Consider the following 20701-nt stretch of genomic DNA (forward strand, 5'->3'; position numbering starts at 1 on the left):
AACAAAAAAATTAGGGTAAACCATATCTAATTATACATTCAAAGTAGTGGCGATATCTCCTTGGGCTAGAACAGGCCCGAGGTATTCCTGCCTGTCGTAAGTGGCGACTAAAAGGGGTCTCCCACCTTTTGGGCCTACAAATTTAGGTCGCATTTTATGATTTGACCTTCCACTTTCCAAATTCTACAGAAGTGCGGGCCATTTGGGGAAGGACGCCTTACTTGATGGGCCAGTTATCCACAGTGCAATTAGATTAAATCTCCTGCACCTCTTCTTGTCATGGCTTTGCATCTCCACCTGCAATTCAACTAACTGGGCAAGGGCCTGCCGCGGTTGTCTCGCGGTTCTAGGCACACAGTCCGGAACCGTGCGACTGCTACGGTCGCAGGTTCGAATCCTGCCTCAGGCATGGATGTGTGTGATGTCCTTAGGTTAGTTAGGTTTAAGTAGTTCTAAGTTCAGGGGGACTGATGACCACAGCAGTTGAGTCCCATAGTGCTCAGAGCCATTTGAACCATTTTTTGAACTGGGCAAGGACACCTTCTGTGGTACGTCCTCTTGCGCCTCCATGACAGTCTTCGATTTCTTGGCACCCAACATCCAGCTCGGAAGCCAGTCCGTTACGGTGGGGAGGCCGCTGTGGCCGAGCGGTTCTAGGCGTTTCAGTCTGGAACTGCACTGCTGCTACAGTTGCAGGTTCGAATCCTGCCTCGGGAATGGATGAGTGTGATGTCCTTAGGTTAGTTAGGTATAAGTAGATCTAAGTCTAGGGGACTGATGACCTCAGATGTTAAGTCTCATAGTGCTTAGAGACATTTGAACCATTTGAACCAGTGTGGTGGAGCCATCATGTACCAACTTGGTGGTAGCCCCTTGACAACACAGCGATTGCACTGCTGATTCCTGAGCTGTGAACTCCCCATGTACGCCAAGGTGTAGATGACCATCTTCTTGGGGCATCAGGACTCCCGTCAACAGCCATTGTGTCAGGTGGCCTTTCCTGTGGCTGGGTGGCGCCCGTGGGGAGAGCCCCTGATCGGAGTGGGTGGCATCACGGCGGATGACCTGCAATGAAGCGGACCAAGTTATCTTTTGCTGAGGACTGAATGGCCCTAGCAGTCTCTAAAAAAGGAAAAGTTGACATTAATGCTGAGAGGTAGGACCCCAAATCATTCCCCTTCTTAGCAACATCACTGAATGGACGTAGATCCATGGACAAGAAAGAGCCTTATTCACCAAGGTATTTAGTCTGCAGCAGAACGGATAGATACTTCTTCCTAGCTATGAAGCTTCCATTTTTTGTTGAAAATCTTGAGGAAACGTTTGGGGAAGTGGCTGTGCTGTCAAAAATGAGAAGTGGGGCAGTCATCATACAGACAGCATCCTCCGCCCAGTCCTGTGTGTTACTCGCCTGTGACTGCCTGGATGATATTCCCGTTTCCGTCACCCCCCCCCCCCCCCCCATAAAACCCTCAACATGGGCCAGGGGATTATTTTCCATCGTGACCTTGAAAGGTGGCTACACTGAGCCACAGCGCCAGAGATTGCGCCAAAGAGTATTATTCAGCCGCCTCCACTGGCAGTGCTTAGGGAGAACTCGTAGTAGTCAGTGCTTGTTGAGATGTGCTAGTGAAAAGTGCTTGCTGAGATGTCGTAGTGAAGAGTGCTTGTCGAGAGGTCGTGGTGGAGAGTTCTTGTTGAGATGTGATAGTAACGAGTCGGTGTGGAAATATTGTAATGATTAGAGTGCTTTTCGCCAATATATGAAGGTAAAAGAAAAAAAATTTTCCTTTTCTTTTTATTGTCTCAATGTCTTAAATAATGCGTCATTACAGGTTCAGTCAACAAAGCATCTGGCTTGTGTTCTTGTATTAGAGTGTAATTCTGGTTTTCTTGCGCAATTATAGTATTTCTATTTTTTTTAATTACTTCAGTATAAATGATATTTAAAATTTCTTGTCTTGTTGAAGAAGAACCGTGCCAGATGTGTACGTTGAGTCACACTCCCACACACAGAACAATTACACTTGTGCTTTGGTTTCGTAGGTTTTATAGTTGCTGGGGACTTAATTAATTAATTGTGTTAACGGAAATTTTCTTTCATTCTTTGTTGTTATTCTATGCAGTCAGATTGCGTACAAATACTAGTCAGGGCCAACCGTTTACGAGACACAGCGTAATCGGACATACAGCTACCAAAAATATTTGCATTTTATTTAATTAAGCCCCCATGCACGTGGCGACCGCTGCTTCAGATCGTCCCTTGGAATTCTTCTGATTGTAAAAATAGTAGACAGTAGTATTGTTGCAGTAATTTGTAGTTTAGTAATTGTAGTCTATTTTGCATGTGTAGATTTGGTAATTGTCATTTTCTAATGGTATTTTTTCCCAGAATTTAAATTTGTTGTCTTGTCTACGGCTTTGACAATTTAGTGCAATTATTTCAATTGTTCGTTAATCGTGTTAGAGGGAAACATTTCGTGTGGATGGTATTGTTGGAGATAAAGAGTCATTGTGTGTAATTTTCGTACAGTGACGAGTTTTGTATGTTTTGTAAATGATTACGCGATCTATGAAAAAGGCAAAAATTATGGATAGTCAGAATGACGAAATTGTTGACATGGCGAACTCGCCAACACAGGAGAAAAGGATGATGAATAATGGAGTTGAAAACAATTTAATAAGTCGGGAAAATAGTCCGGAAACAGTTCAAAATTTTTCACAATCGAAAAATTCTCAGATTGCGTGGTTAACGACAGAAGAAATGGAGCAGTTGATGGGTGCTATACTAAATTTGGGATCTGAATTAAAAGCATATGGGGAAACAATGGAAACACGGTTAGACTCACTGGGATCACAGTTACAATCTGAATTAAAAACAGAAATAGGAACAATTAAAACCGAGATGAAAGCAGTGGGATCACAGTTATGATCTGAATTAGAAACTGATATGGGAACAATGGAAACACAGTTAGGCTCACGAACAGGAACATGTTTCAAATACATGAAAGACGAATCAAATAAAGGAATTAGAGAAGAAGTACAGCCGATTTTGAAGGCTCACAATAATAGCTTAATTTCAACAGAAATCAGACAAGAGGAACAGGATAGAGAACAGGAAGAAAGAGATCGCGTGATAGTACAAAAATTTTCAGAGTTAAATTTACAATGTGCCCACGATAAGGAAGAAATATTTGAGAGAATCGAGGAATCCGTACCAAATGACAGATTAAATAACCTAACACAACAATATGAACAGTTAACTACCAAATGTGTCAATACTGAAACCCGAGAAGAAGTACAACCGATTTTGAATTCTCACAATAATAGATTATTTGCAGTAGAGATTAGACAAGAGGAAGAGGACCGAGAACAGGAAGAAAAAGATCGCGTGATAGTACAAAAATTTTCAGAGTTAAATTTACAACGTGCACACGATAAGGAAGCAATATTTGAGAGAATCGAGGAATCCGTACCAAATGACAAAATAAATAACCTAACACAACAATATGAACAGTTAACTACCAAATGTGTCAATACTGAAACCCGAGTCGCGACACTTACGGAAGACGTAAATAAACAGAAAGAACAATTAAGTGACTCATCGGAAAGAGTTGAGGAGATCTCAGATAAATTGACAAGTCTTAGTTTAGCAGAGGGGTTTGAAGAAAGTAATTTATTTCATTTACGAGAAGCAACAAGAGAGCGCCAGGCGCGCGAACTTAACAATAATCGACATTCGGACTGGGACAGACGCGGTAGGTCTTTGTCGCCACGAGGCGAAAACTTTGACTATAAACACTTTTTGACTGTTCGGAAATTTAAGATCTTTCGTAATTCTAAGAATGACATACATCCATGTTCATGGCTAGATCAATTTATGTACGCACTTCCACCAAATTGGCCACTAAGTCACAAACTGGAATTTATGTGTGGATATTTAGAAAACGAACCGGCGACGCGCATGCGTGCACTCATTAGAGATTGTAATAATCTGAATGATTTTTATCACGCATTTCTATCGGCATATTGGTCCGAAAACACGCAAGACAGAGTCAAACACAGTCTCATTATGCAGCGTAATTTTAAACAGTCTGAGTTCCGCACGCCGGCAGAATACTTTGATGACATGATTCGAAAGAATCAGTTGCTGTCCAACCCTTATAGCCCGACTGAATTAATTCGCATTTGTTTAACTAAGCTGCCACAATCCATAAGACAAATTGCTTTAGCCGGAAGATGTAAAGACGACATTGAGACTTTTAAGACGTTGCTACAAGAACTTGAGTATGACAACGACGACGGGATTTCTTGTAATTTTTTCAGTAACAGTAATTACAATAGATTTTCAGAGAAAAGGGATAGTGATCGGAACGGGCGTTATATGGGTAACTTTGAGAATGACAGACGTAACAGACGGGACAATAGATACCAGCCTTATGACAATAACAGCCCGTTCTAACAGAAATTACACAGACAATAACGGTAATTCCAACCGGAATGATCACTCATACGGAAACAGTAATCGGTATCATCAAGACAGAAATTATTCATACAGTAATAGAAATTCTTACTACAGAAATAACCAGGGTAGTAGATACAACAATAATTTCAGAAGTGACAGTCGAAATTACACAAGATGTAGTCATGCAGACAGACAGGAAAATAGAAATTTTAATAAGAGACACAAACAAGAATTTGCATCTAACAGACAGGAGGAACCTAATTGGCATCCTCCACGTGACAGAACTTCAGAGAGACAAGTGCAAATCGTAGAAATTGATCCGCGAAATGACGCGAATAATCAAAGACGTGACGCAAACAATCGACAATGACTTGCAGCTTCGGCTTCTGGCAGCAATATAGACGGTTCAGAAAGTAATGACACTACGACTTTACACTACGTACGCCTGGAAGACATGAGAGACATTTTGCTACACGAAAAGGAAAATAATGTAGACGCATTTTTACATCCTGTTATCGAAGTATGTGTGGGTAAGAATAAGTTCACTGCAGTTTTAGATTCTGGGAGCCCATTGAACGTCATTAGTGAATCAGTTTTTCGTATATGTGTAAGAACTATTGCTTGTCCTGTGTTACCTGTTTCTAAAACTACAATTCGAGGAGCGATTTCTGGAAAAAGTGTGGAAGTCAAACAGCAGACCAACCTAAATTTCATTTGTCTAGGATACGAATTTTCTGCTAATTTTATTATTGTTCCATTACTCAGTACACAAATTATATTAGGTATGGAGTTTCTTAACGCACATAAGGCAATCTTGAACTTTAAAGAAGGAAGTGTGAATTTGACTGTTGCCGGAATGCTGAAATGTTTGAAATTTTTCGAGTGTTTAACAAGATCTGAGTCAGATACAAAATGTTTAAGGTTTCTTACTTCTGATGTTTTCGTTGAGCATTATGACGACAATGTGTTTATTCATGACAATGACAATAGATACAGAGACGCGATGGATGATATAATTAATAGCGAAGAATTAATTAATGAAAAGGTTAAGAAAGCTGAAGTGCCAGATGACGTTGCAAGAGAAGAGCTGCACCACATTTTGACTTCACATGCTACAGTATTTAGTCATCACACAGGAACTATACAAGGCTTACAGTATTTATTTAAAGTAAAAGAACACACACCATTTCGGGGGAAAACGTACGCTATTCCTTTGGCTTACAGAGAAAAGGTTAAGAATGAACTTCAATACACGTTAGATCAGGGCATTATTGAGCCTGCAGTCAGTCCTTATACTAGCCCATTACACGTTGTTCTTAAAAAGGATGGGTCAATTCGTTTGGTTCTGGATTCCAGACAGATAAATAATATCATCATTCCTGAAACTGACCGTCCACAAAATTTAGATGAACTTCTTCAACATTTTCATGGAATTAAGGTTTTATCCACGATTGATATGCGCGCAAGTTTTTGGCAAATAGAACTCCACCCTGATTGTAGAAAATACACTGCCTTTTTAGCCTTTGGTAACTGTTACCAGTTTCGGAAATTACCGTTTGGACTTACTGTATCTTCTGCAGCATTCATTCGTAGTTTAAACGAAATCTTACCTGTTTATCTTCGTGACAATATTACTTCATATGTTGACGACATTCTTATTGCTAAACGTTCTTGGAGTGAGCACAACAAAATTTTGGATTCATTATTACATATTTTTGCAAGAGTTGGCATTACTGTGAACTTGGAAAAATCTGAATTTGGTCGTTCTCAGGTGAAATTTCTTGGTCACATTATTTCTACAGAAGGTATTCTTCCTGATCCAGAGAAACTAGACGCTATTCGTAATTATGCTGTTCCTACCACAAAACGTGATGTTCGTAGTTTCCTTGGTGTCTGTAATTTTCTTGGACGCTTTGTTAGATTGGACAATTTGGTCACACCTCGTTTATGTGAACTATCTGAAAGGAAATCTAATTGGTGTTGGGATGAGGAAGCTCAGTCAGAATTTGAACAACTTCGTGATGCTTTAGTTGCTGCTCCACTTCTTTCACATCCGGATTTATCTAAAGATTTTTGTTTGGCGACGGACTCATCATACAAAGGCCTAGGGGCACACTTATTTCAAGAGATAGAAGAAGACGGCGTTGTAGTACAGAAAACTATTGCATTTGGAAGTCGTGTTCTCTCTAAATCAGAAAAGAATTATTCGATTACGGAACTTGAAGCTTTGGCTGTTGTATGGGCTTTTACAAAATTTCGGACATTTTTGTTTGGCAGACATACTAAGGTTTACACCGATCATCGAGCTCTGGAATTTCTTATGTCAACAAAATTAACTCATGGCAGATTGTCACGATGGGCGTTGTACCTACAGGAATTTGATTTTAGTATTGTTTACATACAGGGTTCTTCAAATATTGTTGCTGATGCTTTATCACGTGCACCTGTAGGTTTGAAACAAAGTGCTGAAGAGGACTGCATAGAAAACAATTATTGTTTGATGTATATTCAAGGTGTTGCGTTTGAGAACTTTATTTCGTCTTCGCTCCAGGACATCGCTAAGGAGCAAAATAAGGATCCAATCTGGAATGACATTAAGGAGAAGTGGAGGAGAAGGGAAAGCGTAGCGATTAGACAGCATTATTTAGTTCACAATGACATTCTTTTTAAACGAAAATCGGTCGACAACTCTGTTTGGTTAGTTTGCATTCCTGATGAGTGGGTCAATAAATTAATTTGGTACACACATTTCAGTTATGCACACTTTGGTCCCAGAAAATGCTTTCATAAATTATGGGAAAATTGCTACTTCAGCAATATGGAGAAACGTATTCGATCTGTTCTGGCCAAATGCAAATTATGTCAAAAGGCTAAGCCGCCAACAATTTCTCACAGAGCACCGTTGTTTCCTATCATTCCAGCGAAATTAAAGGACATGGCTGCAGTCGATTTGTTCGGTCCAGTGGTTCGATCTACTAATGGTTTTGCGTACATTTTCGTAGCAGTGGAATTGACATCAAAATATGTGTGTTTTACACCTTTACGCAAAGCAACAGGTCGTTCAGTATCTAATGCTTTCATCAAACATTTTCTTAAAGAAGTTGGTCATGTTGATAAGGTTATATCAGATAATGGATCACAGTTTCGTTCTAAAATTTGGCTTCATACTCTACGGCGTCGTAAGATTAAACCAATCTTCATTTCACTTTTTCACCCTCAATCTAACGCTTCGGAGAGATGGATGAAGGAAATCAATAAATTGTGTCGACTTTATTGTCATCAGAATCACAGAACGTGGGATCAGTATCTTCATATTTTTCAAAACATTCTGAATGAACTTCCTAATGATTCAACTTCTTTACCGCCTATACTGATATTAAAAAACAAAGCACCGACAAATCGCATTTCTGAAATCGTTCCTTTTCCGCCTTCACGGAAACTGCGGCATTCTGAAGTTGTCAACCTGGCTCTACAAAATATTGCATCTGCGGTTGCTAGAAGAGAGAAATCAGTTAAGCGTCCTGGTCGTTTAAAAATCTTGTCAGTTGGTCAGAAGGTGTTAATTAAGTCTCATCGTTTGTCTCACAAAGGAAAAGGCTTGTGTCGCAATTGTTTTCTGCTTTATAACGGTCCATATACAATTAGCAAAATTATTCATGATAACACTGTTGAAGTAGAAACTCTTAAATCACGACGCTCTAAGGGAGTACATCATATATCAAACGTTAAAATTTTTGTGGAATGACATACTTTAAAGAACTAACAGCTACATGTAAACATGCAGAGAATACAAGGATACCGCGCTGTGTTTTGGCGGCGGCACATACTCAAAGCAACAGTCAAGTCTGCGCGCCGCACAAGGCAGTCGTTGACCGCAAACAATTGCTTCCTACGTCACGCGCCTACAGCTAATCGAGCGCTCAGTGCGAATGCACCGAGAGCCGTAAACAAATACACAGTCTAAGTTCTCCGACTAAATTCAGTATAAAGCTATAGTGACTTGATGAATTATGTTATTAACATTCAGTATTTTTCAGGATACGGTTCTATAAAATATTTAAGAACTTCAGGTAAATTCTGTGTGTCTCCGACGTAAGAGGACTTGCTATCGAGAAAATTTCAGAAAGAATGTAATTTCCAAGAAGAAACTAATAAACTAAAAAGGTAACTATTAATTGAGTTTATTTTTTTCAGGTAACATATTTCCACTTAGGTACGTACTTTAGACGTAATTTGCTGCTCGCAATTACATGATTCATACTTTGTGCTAATTTCATGTTCTATGAATTTACTTGTGAAGCGACATGCTTGCGTACATTTGCTGATTCTTGTCAATGTTTTATTAGTGAACAGGGTTGTTATTTGTATATATTATGCATCGCTTGGCTGCACTGCTTTTTCACTGATGTCACATTTTTTTATTATGTGCCTGCAGTGCTTATTTATTTAAATTATAATTGTCACCTGATTAATTGTGCTGACTGTGGTTATGTATGTAGGTTACACTTTGTCATTTATCTGCTTGCGCCTTCATGTTTACTTATTAAGATTACATATGAACATTTATTTGCTTATGCTGATATGATGCTAATGACCTGTTTATTACTTAAGGTATATGTTTGCTGCTATGCGTATGGATTGCATATTTATACATTTCTGTTTGTTGTCATAACTACTCTTTAATTTGGTATATAGAAATGCTGATATACTGTGTACAAACATGGAGCTTAGGTCACACTATGGTATTAATTATAGATTGTTCGCTTGGCAGAGCCTCGTTGTAGGAATTGTGCTGCATCCACTTGTTGACATTCTGTTCTCTACTGGTATATTTACTCGCTATTGCAAGTTTTGCTTACGCTCAGTGCCTTATATTTTTAAGATAGGAAAATGAACTGCTATAATTCGACATAAATGACATTAGTACAAGAAACTTCATAGAATTCACATGAGCTGAGGTTTTATGGAAGCTGTATAAATGTATGCTAATAGGAAGGAAGCTAACGACATGACATACCAAAACTAGGTTTAGACCATTTTTCGTGAGCAATTGAAATAGGAAGTGACACTTGACACAAGAAATACTCCACATGTTTGCTTCTGTTTGCCATAATTCTTGAAGTGGTGTACACACTGTGAAATATTATGATCATTAACACTCCGTAATCGTACTTAATTACTGAGAGTTATTCGAACTAAGTCTGTTAGAGGTCATGTATGCATTTCTTTGTTTATAATTCATAATGAGTAGAAGATTTGGGTCAGATGAATTACACAGAGGTTGTGTGTTGACAGTGTGTCTTCGGATTGTATGGGATGATGAGGTTTGCATTAGGATTTTATCTGTACTTGTTCGAGGAGACTGACTAGAGGAAAGAGTTGTTATGGAAGTGAAATGATATTGGTAATAAGGTTTATATGTGTCGACGTATTGAAGAGGTATTATTGAGGTATTGAGGTTGTGTGAAGTTGATGATTATTGGAGTTTTGGTGGACAAGAGGTAAGGTAAATGATATTGATGATAAGATTTATATGTATCGACATAAGAGGTATTATTGAAGTATTGAGATTATGTGATGCTGATGATTATTGGTGGATAAGAGGTAAAGTAAGTGAGGTGCATATTTTTTTTTGTTGGTCTATATGGAACAAGGAGGATGAAGATAGCAGACTAGAACACTCAAGTAGAAGGAAGATTGTCTACACACACTTTGTTAAATCAATAAGCAGTACATTTTTTTTTTTTTTTTTTGAGAGAGGAAGCATTTGCATATCTTGGCTCACTGACAGTTGTTCAGCAACCATACATTTGATCTGGCTTGGCAAACATTGGTCTTGACATGATGACTATGACGTTGACTTAACTATTATTGACTGTTATACATTGCTGCCACTACTACTTGATACACATGATGAACATCAAATTTTGACAGAATTGCATTTACACAGTTAACACTATTCAATTATACAGTAGTACTTAATGTGGATGAAAGATGAGTGAGTGTGTTTTGTGTGTTTTCCTTTCCTAATCCCAAATAATTAGTCCCAACCTATCTCCTAAATATTATTTTATTTGTATGTAGTGGCTTGCACTGACACCTATAAATGTTATAGGTTTACTGGTATTTGAGTATTTGTAATAGTTAATATGGCAATTATCTGATATCATTTGTGTGTTTATTAGAATTTATATGTTTAGTGTGTAAAAGCATTTGTATGTGTATTCAAACTATTGTTCATGCCTGAACTGTGTGATTAGTGGTAGTGAATATTATGAACTGTTACCTGCACTTGTTCAACATTGATGTGTGACACTTAGAAATGATTAATTTCTGCTGATGAACTGTATGATTAGGATAGTGAATATTATGGACTGTTACTTGTACTTTTTCTACATGATTGGTGCCACTAGGACATGTTTAATTTCTGCTAATAAACTCTGATGAACAGTGTGATCAGTGATAGTGAATATTATGGACTGCTCTCTGGACCTGCTCATCATTGCTAGGTGCAACAGATGGACTGTTTTTACTGAAATAATGTGACCTGTTGCTGTGTGCACCTGTTCAACATTGCTGGGTGCCACTGATGGACTGCTTCTACTGAAATAATGTCACTTGTTGGTGTCTGCACCTGTCAACATTACTGGGTGCCACTGATGAACTGCTTCTACTGAAATTATGTCACTTGTTGGTGTCTGCACCTGCTCAACATTGCTGGGTGCCACTGATGAACTGCTTCTACTGAAATAATGTCACTTGTTGGTGTCTGCACCTACTCAACATTACTGGGTGCCACTAATGAACTGCTTCTACTGAAATAATGTCACTTGTTGGTGTCTGCACCTGTCAACATTACTGGGTGCCACTGATGAACTGCTTCTACTGAAATAATGTCACTTGTTGGTGTCTGCACCTGTTCAACATTACTGGGTGCCACTGATGAACTGCTTCTACTGAAATAATGTCACTTGTTGGTGTCTGCACCTGTTCAACAATGCTGGATGCCACTAATGGAACCGCTTCTGCTGAGAAATGTGACTTGTTGCTGTATGTACCTCTTCAACATTGCTGGGTGCTACTAATGGACTGATTCTACTGGAATAGCGCCACTTGTTGGTGTCTGCACTTGTTCAACACTACTGGGTGCCACTGTTAGAACTGTTTCTACTGAAATGATGTTACTTCTTGCTGTCTGCACCTACTCAACATTGCTGGGTGCCACTGATGGACTGCTTCTACTGAAAATATGTCACCTGTTGGTGTCTGTACTTGCTCAACATTGCTGAGTGCCACTAATGGAACTGCTTCTGCTGAATGATGTCGCTTGTTGGTGTCTGCACCTGTTGACCATTGCTGGGTGCTACTGCTGGAACTAATCATTGAAAGCATTTTATGTGAACATTTGTATAAGCTGATTTTTTGTGTATTGTGTAAACTATTATGTAAAGTCACATGTATGAAAGAATTTGTATTGCTTACTGTATTTCATATATTAGGTTATTGAAAGGTCAGTGCAAAGCCAAAATTTTATCTAATTATGTGATATTCATGTATTAATATTATCTTTTATTTTTGTCTGTATTTTTGTGGACGAATTTGGTGGTATTTTCACCACCAATGCTGGCAAAAATACCATCAAATTCTGGCCTGTGGAGGAGGGGCATATGAAAGGTGGCTACACTGAGCCACAGCGCCAGAGATTGCGCCAAAGAGTATTATTCAGCCGCCTCCACTGGCAGTGCTTAGGGAGAACTCGTAGTAGTCAGTGCTTGTTGAGATGTGCTAGTGAAAAGTGCTTGCTGAGATGTCATAGTGAAGAGTGCTTGTTGAGAGGTCGTGGTGAAGAGTTCTTGTTGAGATGTGATAGTAACGGGTCGGTGTGGAAATATTGTAATGATTAGAGTGCTTTTCGTCAATATATGAAGGTAAAAGAAAAAAAATTTTCCTTTTCTTTTTATTATCTCAATGTCTTAAATAATGCGTCATTACAGGTTCAGTCAACAAAGCATCTGGGTTGTGTTCTTGTATTAGAGTGTAATTCTGGTTTTCTTGCGCAATTATAGTATTTCTATTTTTTTTAATTACTTCAGTATAAATGATATTTAAAATTTCTTGTCTTGTTGAAGAAGAACCGTGCCAGATGTGTACGTTGAGTCACACTCCCACACACAGAACAATTACACTTGTGCTTTGGTTTCGTAGGTTTTATAGTTGCGGGGGCTTAATAATTAATTGTGTTAACGGAAATTTTCTTTCATTCTTTGTTGTTATTCTATGCAGTCAGATTGCATACAAATACTAGTCAGGGCCAACCGTTTACGAGACACAGCGTAATCGGACATACAGCTATTAAATCAAAAAATAAAAAATTATTTTCAAATTATTTAATTAAGCCCCCATGCAACCTCCTCCTGCAGTCTGACGACGAACTCCGCGCCAATTTAGAAAGGCAGGGTCTTCATTTCATCTGCCACGTTTACAGCAGACCCAGAGACAATAGGGTTCTTACTAATGCCTTCATCTTGGCCTTTGATAGTGATTCACTACCTGAAAATGTCAAGGTGATGGTTTACCACTGTGACATCAAACTCTACGTCCCTCCCCATATGCAGTGCTTTAAGTGCTGGAAATTCGAGTACATGTCTTCCTGCTGCAATTCCAGTGCCACATGTAAAGACTGTGGACGTATACTGCATCCAAATACTCCATGTTCGCCACCTCCCACTTGTGTCAACTGTGGAGAGAACCACTCCCCCTGCTCGCCATATTGTACAGTGCTCCAAAATGAGCGGAAAATTATCGAGGACAATACCCTGGACCAGCTAACTTTCCAAGAGGCTAAAGGTAAATTTGAACGACTGCTCCTCATTCTGTTGACATCCACATACGTTTCAATAATATCGACATCACCCTCTCATGTGCCAGTAGTTCCACACTCCTTGCCACATACAGTGGACCCTCCAGGCCGCCCGAATACATCTACCCCCTTGATGGTAGGGGGCACATCTTCTCCTATTGCTCCAAAAGCACCTACTTCAGGAGCAATAATCCCCAATCGTCTGGAACATTGGTCCTCTCCCCCAAGCTGGAGATACAACAGTCTTCTCCAGTGCCTCTCGTGAGGAAGGGGTCCCTTGGAACCCTCCCTTCCAAGGTCTCTACTAATGCCACAGTGGACACTCGCCAGTAGCTGAAGGAGCCACAAGCTGCTGGCCAAAGGGCTTCACAATCTTCCTCTGTTCCTGAAGCTACTTCGGAGATGCCCTCCCAGCAAGCCCCTACAGAGAAGCGAGAGAGTAAGCAAATTAAGAAGAAGTCTAGTAAGAAATAGGACCCTCCAGTGGCCCCAACACATCTCCTCCCTACCAGATCTGCATCTGAGGATGAGGTGGAGATTTTAGCTTCCCCCAAGGATCTGGCTCTCACCGACACCTCATCTGCAAAGGAGACAAATACAAATACTCAACCAGTGGCGACAGAAGATGCTACAACACGACCTGTCTTCTTGATCACTACATGTCTTCCCTGATTCCAGAAAGTGTCATCCTCCAGTGGAACTGTGGCGTTTTTTCTCCCACCTGACTGAGTTATGTCAACTTTTTTGCCTTACACCTGCTTTTTGCATTGTCCTTCAGGAAACCTGGTATCTTGCAGTATAGACCCCAACCCTTTGTGGCTGTCGGGGGTACTACAAAAACCGTCCTGCCTGTGGCAGACTGCCAGGTGGAGTTTGCATCTTTGTCCTTACCTCTCTCTGTAGGGAACCTGTGCCCTTGAAACAATTTTAGAAGCTGTGACCATCAGGGTCAGGACAATACAGGAAATTACCATATGTAACATCTACCTCCCTCCATATGGTGATGCACTGCCCCATGTATTGGCTGCACTTATTTTGCAACTCCCTCCACCTATTCTCCTTCTGGGTGTTTTAATGCCCATAACCCTTTGTGGGGAGGAACCAAGGTAACTGATCGTGGCAAAAATGTTGAGGACCTCTTAACTCGACCTTTTCCTCCTAAATGCAGGTGCCCCCACACATTCCAGTATGGCATATGGCTCATATTCGGCCATTGGTCTCTTGCTTTCAGTCTTGGCCCTCTCCTATATATCCACTGGAGAGCACATGACCACTTGTATGGTAGTGATCACTTTCCATTCTTCCTCTCCCTTCAACAGCATCCCTCGTCTTGCCACTTTCCCAGGTGGGCTCTTGCCAAGGCTGACTGGGACACTTCCACATCCATCACCATGGTGAAATCTCCATTGCATGCCACCATTGATTTGATGAGGTGATACACACCATCACTAATACTATTATTGCTGCAGCTGAATCGGCAATCTCTTGTACTTCCAGTTACCCCCAGTGGCAGTCAGTGCCTTGGTGGTCGCCAGAAATCGTTGTGGCCATTTGAGACCGTAGGTGGGCTCTCCAACGTCATAAGCGTCAATCATCCCTGGAGAACCTCATTGCCTTCAAACAGATCCATGCCCTGGTTCGCCTACTCATCAAATGAAGGAAGCAGGAGTGTTGGGAACGCTGTGTCCTCACCGCTGGAATACGAACCCCCCCTTCCCAGGTTTGGACAAAGCTCCACTGACTTTACAGCTATCAGACCCCTGTAGGTGTCCCAGGAATTTCCACATATGGAGCTGTATCTGCCAATCCAGACAAAATCACGGAGCATCTTGCTGAGCATTATACTCCCATCACTGCACCTAAGAATTGTTATCCCACCTTTTGTCTCCTCAAACAGAGGGTGGAACGACGCCCCCTATCTTTTGCTCCATGCCACCCTGAGCCATATAATGCTCCCTTCAGTGCGTGGGAATTTGTCAGTGCTCGTGCCGACTGTCCTGACACACCCCCTGGCCCCGACCGCATCCATTCGCCACCTCCTTGCCATCTTCCATTGCATCTGAAACGATGGCGAATTCCCGTTGCAATGGCCGAAAAGTGTCATTGTTGCAGTGCTAAAGCCTGGTAAGAACTCACTAGATATTGATAGCTACCGTCCTATCAGCCTAACCAACATTAAGTGCAAGCTAGTCAGACACATGATGAGCCGGTGGTTGTGTTGGCTTCTTGAGTCTCAGGGCCTTCTGACTCCGTCCCAGGGCAGTTTTCGCTAAAGAAGCTCCACCATGGATAGCTTGGTGCACCTTGAATCTGCCATTTGATCATCCTTTTCCTGGCGACAGCACCTTATTGCCATCTTTTTCGACCTGATGAAGAGCTATGATACCACTTGGTGACACCACATCCTCGCTACTCAATATGAGACGGATGGAGACTTGTCGCTTTTTGGGACTGCTATTACATGCCCACTTAACTTGGCTTCCCCATCTTCATCAGCTTAAGGACAAGTGCTGGCAGCACCTTAATATTAATCGATGCCTGAGCCACACCGACTGGGGTGGTGATCGTGGTACACTGCTGCAGCTGTAGAAAGCCCTTGTACAATCTTGTATTGACTATGGAAGCGTGATGTATGGTTCAGCATCGCCCTCTGCACTGTGTCTGCTGGACCCTATCCCCCACTGTGGAGTTAGGTTCATGATGGGAGCCTTCCAAATGAGCCCTGTGAACAGCCTCCTTGTGGAAACTAGCGTTCCGCCACTACGACTCCGGCAGCAACTATTGCTTGCAAATTATACCGCTGACATTCGCAGTTTGCCTCACCATCCAAATTAGCATCTTCTTTTCCCTAACACAGTGATCCATCTCCCGCAACTGCGGCCCAGCATAGGGAATACCCGTGCCATCTGTGTCCAGTCGCCTCTTAAAGAACCTGTGGGCCCACTTCAGTACACTTGCTTGGTCCATACCTCAGCCACGGCTTTGCCTGGACCTATCACAAAGCCCTGAGTTCTTCTGCTGGCAATTTCTCTGTCTTCTCAGCGATTTCCAGTGCTCAGAAAAAGTCTACACCAATGGATCAATGGTCGACAGTCTTATTGGCTTTGCTTGCACTCACAATGGATGTACTGAACAGCATTCCTTGCCAGATGGCTGCAGTGTTTTCACTGCAGAGTTGGTAGCCATTTATCGCGCCCTTGAGCATACCCGCTCATGCGTCAGTGAGTCCTTCATCATCTGTAGTGACTCCTTAAGGAGCCTACAAGCTCTCGACCAGTGCTTTCCTCGACATCCTTTAGTAATGACTATCCATGAGTCTCTTTATGCCCTCGAGGACAATGGACGTTCAGTGACCTTCATCTGGACTCCAGGACAAGTCGGGATACCAGGCAATGAACTTGCTGACCACCCAGCCAAACAGGCCACCAGTCTTCTGCCGCAAAGTTTTCAAGATCTGGGATACTGAATGGTGCACCCTCAGTACACCCAATAAACTCCATGTTATCAAGGAGACAACAAATGTATGGCGGTCATCCATGCGAGCCACTCGCAGGGAATCTGTTGTCCTTTGCCGGCTCCACATCGGCCATACCTGGCTGACACATGCTCACCTCCTCTGTCACGAGGACCCACCTTGCTATTGCTGTGGCTCTTCTATGACTGTCGCTCACATCTTGTTGGACTGCCCAGTTTTAGCCGCTCTGCGGCGGACTTTTAACCTTCCCAGTACCTGCCTACGGTGTTGGGCGACAATGCCTCAACAGCAGATTTAGTTTTCCATTTTATTCCTGAGGGGTTTTTTATCGTACCATGTAAGGGTGGAGGTCTGGTCTTCTCTCCGAGGCCTCCGCCCTCCCTCTGGTTTCACTTTCTGTCATCATTTCTGTGCATTTTGTTTGCCTTGTTCTTCGCCTTTTCGCTGTGTGTGTTCATCTCGCCTTGTCTTTTTGCTGGACATTTCCGTGTGTCTCAGAGTGGCTGGCTCATCTTCTTATATTCTTGTTGTCAGCCAGCCCAGACCATCTGCTCTGTGGTTTTAATACCTTCCTTTACTTTTTACAAATGCACCAGATGTAGCCCTCTGCTGTTACATAACAGTTAGTCGATACAGCGAAGGAAAATAGGGGAAAAATTGGGTAGTCGCAAATTTCGCAATAACTTGAAAACCGTGGCTCATAGTGAAAATGTATCACAGTACAAAATTAAACTACACTATATTTCCTACGAAAAATGTCTTGTTCATTTTTTCTCTAGGACTAATATTTTCTGTGTTGCAGGCGATGGAAAAATCGTAGATTACTAAACATATTGTTCTAACGATAAGAAATTAATGTTTATCTTTCAGTGAAGTGTGTTTAAAACAAATATTAAATTGTATAGCACGTCTAAGTGCAGTAGAGCCGTGCTAAGAGTTGAACTGTGTCCCAGGGATGGCACAGGGTAAAAGCAGAGGGGTGATGTGTGGGGTAGAAGCGCGACGGAAGGTAAGTCGCCAGATTGTGCTGATGCACTTCCCTCCGTTGTTACAAATGGCTCACTTTAAAACTATATAGCTTGAAATGAAATTGTCCAAACATAGAGAAATTTTAGTAGGTAAAGGCGCATATATTGGCAGTGGACATCTCGAATTACAGAACTTTTGTCACCCAAAAAAATTATAGTTATGATTTTTCTAAAGTAACTTTTCCTCAGCCCAGGATAAAGACGTAACAGAAAGTGTGGGCTGGTTTTGAAGGTCTCTTTTACAGTAGTAAGAAGCTATAACTACTGTGACCATACAGTGTTACACGGATTTCATAAAGAGTGATATTTAAGAGTGGTTCTGTGCGTGATGGACCGCGAGAGTAACATTAAGGCTATATAGTGGTGGATCGGGTACTATGTTGCGTCACAGGCAAACCGTTTTCCAACAGCCCTGCGGGTTCGCGGCAACGACACATTCATATTCACAGCCGTGCACGCTGCTAATCGCGATGTCCAGCACATACAGAACCAGTCTTAAATATCACTTTTTATAAAATCCGTACCGCACTGAACGGTCACAGTAGTTGTAGCTTCTTACAGTGACAAAAGACACCTTCAAAACAAACCCAAGGTTTCTGTTATGTCTTTGTCCGGGGCTGAGGAAAAGTTACATTAGAAAAATCATAATTAATTTTTTGCGGGTAATCGAAAAATTGTGTAGCCTGAGATTTCGACCATTAACATATGTGCCTATGACATATTAAAATTTGATTAACGTTGGACAAATACATTCCAGGCTATATAGTTCTGAAGTCCGCAGCGAAGACGCCGAAAACCAGGCAATCTGTAATACAAACTAAAATAAAAAAATAATACATTGAACTTTAATACCAAATTGGTCCATACAGGTCAACGCAGAATTAAAAAAGAAAAAGAGGAACATTGGTATAACTCATTTTGTGATAGGCCTATTGGTTTGCTTGTAATTAAAGCTTAAACTCGAGACTCCAGAGTAAACCGGTATCCCTCCCTCTCCCTCCCACCCCGTCATCCACCAGCATCAGCATCAATATCCTACTAAACTTCGGAAGGAAAATGAATTATTTTGAATGATTTTATATTTTACATGACGAATGATAAATTATATTTAGTGTTTGTAGATGTTTTGTTAAAGCACGAAGTAATGAATCACTGAAACAGTTGATACTGCTTTAATCTAACAACTTTATTATGTACACGGATGAAGTCATTCTCAATGCACCGCGATTGCATCATCCTCTATGTATATCTAAACCATGTCAACACATCCTTCTCAGCACCCGTCACTACATCTTCTTTCACTAACAGACCTCCCTAAGACTAACTTAACAAAATTTAATTAAAGTGTTACAGCTTAGTTAAACTATAGGTGCACTGAGTAATACTTGATACGACCCTTAAAATGATATTATTTATTGATCAAACTAAAGTTGAATAGTGACTTTGTACCTTATTGGAACGATTGTGCAAGTTAAGTACTCGTATGTGAGTTGATCTTAGCATTAGGCATGATTCCAGGCTCTCATAAATAAAACGACTTCTCGGTTTACTCTTGATACTTTTCATGCTTGAAAATGATTGTGTGCATGAATATATGGACCCAAATAAGGGTAGAACAGGAAAAGATAGATTTTTCAGCTGATTATATGATCGCTATTTCATGTGTTAAAAATCGACAAATTACCTTACTTCTGACTAACTAACTAACTTCCATACACAACTTTTACACAGACTATTTCATGAATCAGATAATTTGACAGCTTACAGATGATCAGTTTGTTTACTTGCACAATTAAAAAACTCTATAAGGCTAATTTGAACTATAGGATATGATTTCAGGGCATTGTGATTGCCACCGTTAGTTGCGAGTCCGTAAAAAGGAGTTTTCTCCGACTTCAAAGTACAAATGAATATAGAATATGTTTCATTATCGCTCTGGCTTTTGTTCTTGCGATACATCTCTTTTTAGCAATCACAGAATCGGGATACATAACTAAATACAATTTCGCCGTGCAATCAAATGACGTAAATAAATGGTGTTGTTTAAAGTTCTATACGCTGTTGTCAATTCAGCGGTAGCAGTGAGCATTTCCTCTCTTGTATCTGGTTTTACAAATAAAGTTGTTTGTTTTTAACTGGAAACCTCTCCTTGAGCATTTCTTTTGCGCTTTTGGGTCTCGGTATAATGTCTTACGTCAGCTTTCTCATCATCGTCAATTGGAAAACAACAGGAACAAATTTTGGAGAATGCTTCACCATCTGTGTTACCTCTTTACATGAAAGACCATATTTCTGTATATCTGTCACTGGAAGAGCACTAACGTTTGTTACCTCTTTACATGAAAGACCATTTCCTGTGTATCTGTCACTGGAAGAGCACTAACGTTTCTCTTTTGGTATCACATAACAATGAGAACTCACACACAATAATAACACACTCAATCACTGCAAAGGAAAATGAATATATTGAACTCAAGTCATTCAACCGTATGGGCATGTCAATAATGGTTGTTGTACAGCGTTGCCAACCGCAATAAAATAAGCTGGACATAGTACGAGTATAAACCACTGGCGTTTTCTTATGTTATCGGTAAGCATGCGACGGCATATGCTGTCTAGTATGTTCCAAAACGCGGCGCATAACAAGGGATTTTTGCAGCGCTCACACCTTGAAGGGTTCTATTAGTGATAGAAAGGTAGGGCCAAGTGTTTTGAATTACCGTTGGACTAAGGACCATTTGTACACCCCTTAGAACAATCGTCGTACTGTAACTATCCTACAGTACAGAGTCAAAGTCTGAATATTACACATTTCCTCCAGTTTAGGCTAATGGAGCAAATCAGTAGTCCTTTTTGCATTAGATGTAGTCTAC

Source organism: Schistocerca piceifrons, chromosome 6 (genome assembly GCF_021461385.2).
Source record: "Schistocerca piceifrons isolate TAMUIC-IGC-003096 chromosome 6, iqSchPice1.1, whole genome shotgun sequence".
NCBI classification, from domain to species: domain Eukaryota; kingdom Metazoa; phylum Arthropoda; class Insecta; order Orthoptera; family Acrididae; genus Schistocerca; species Schistocerca piceifrons.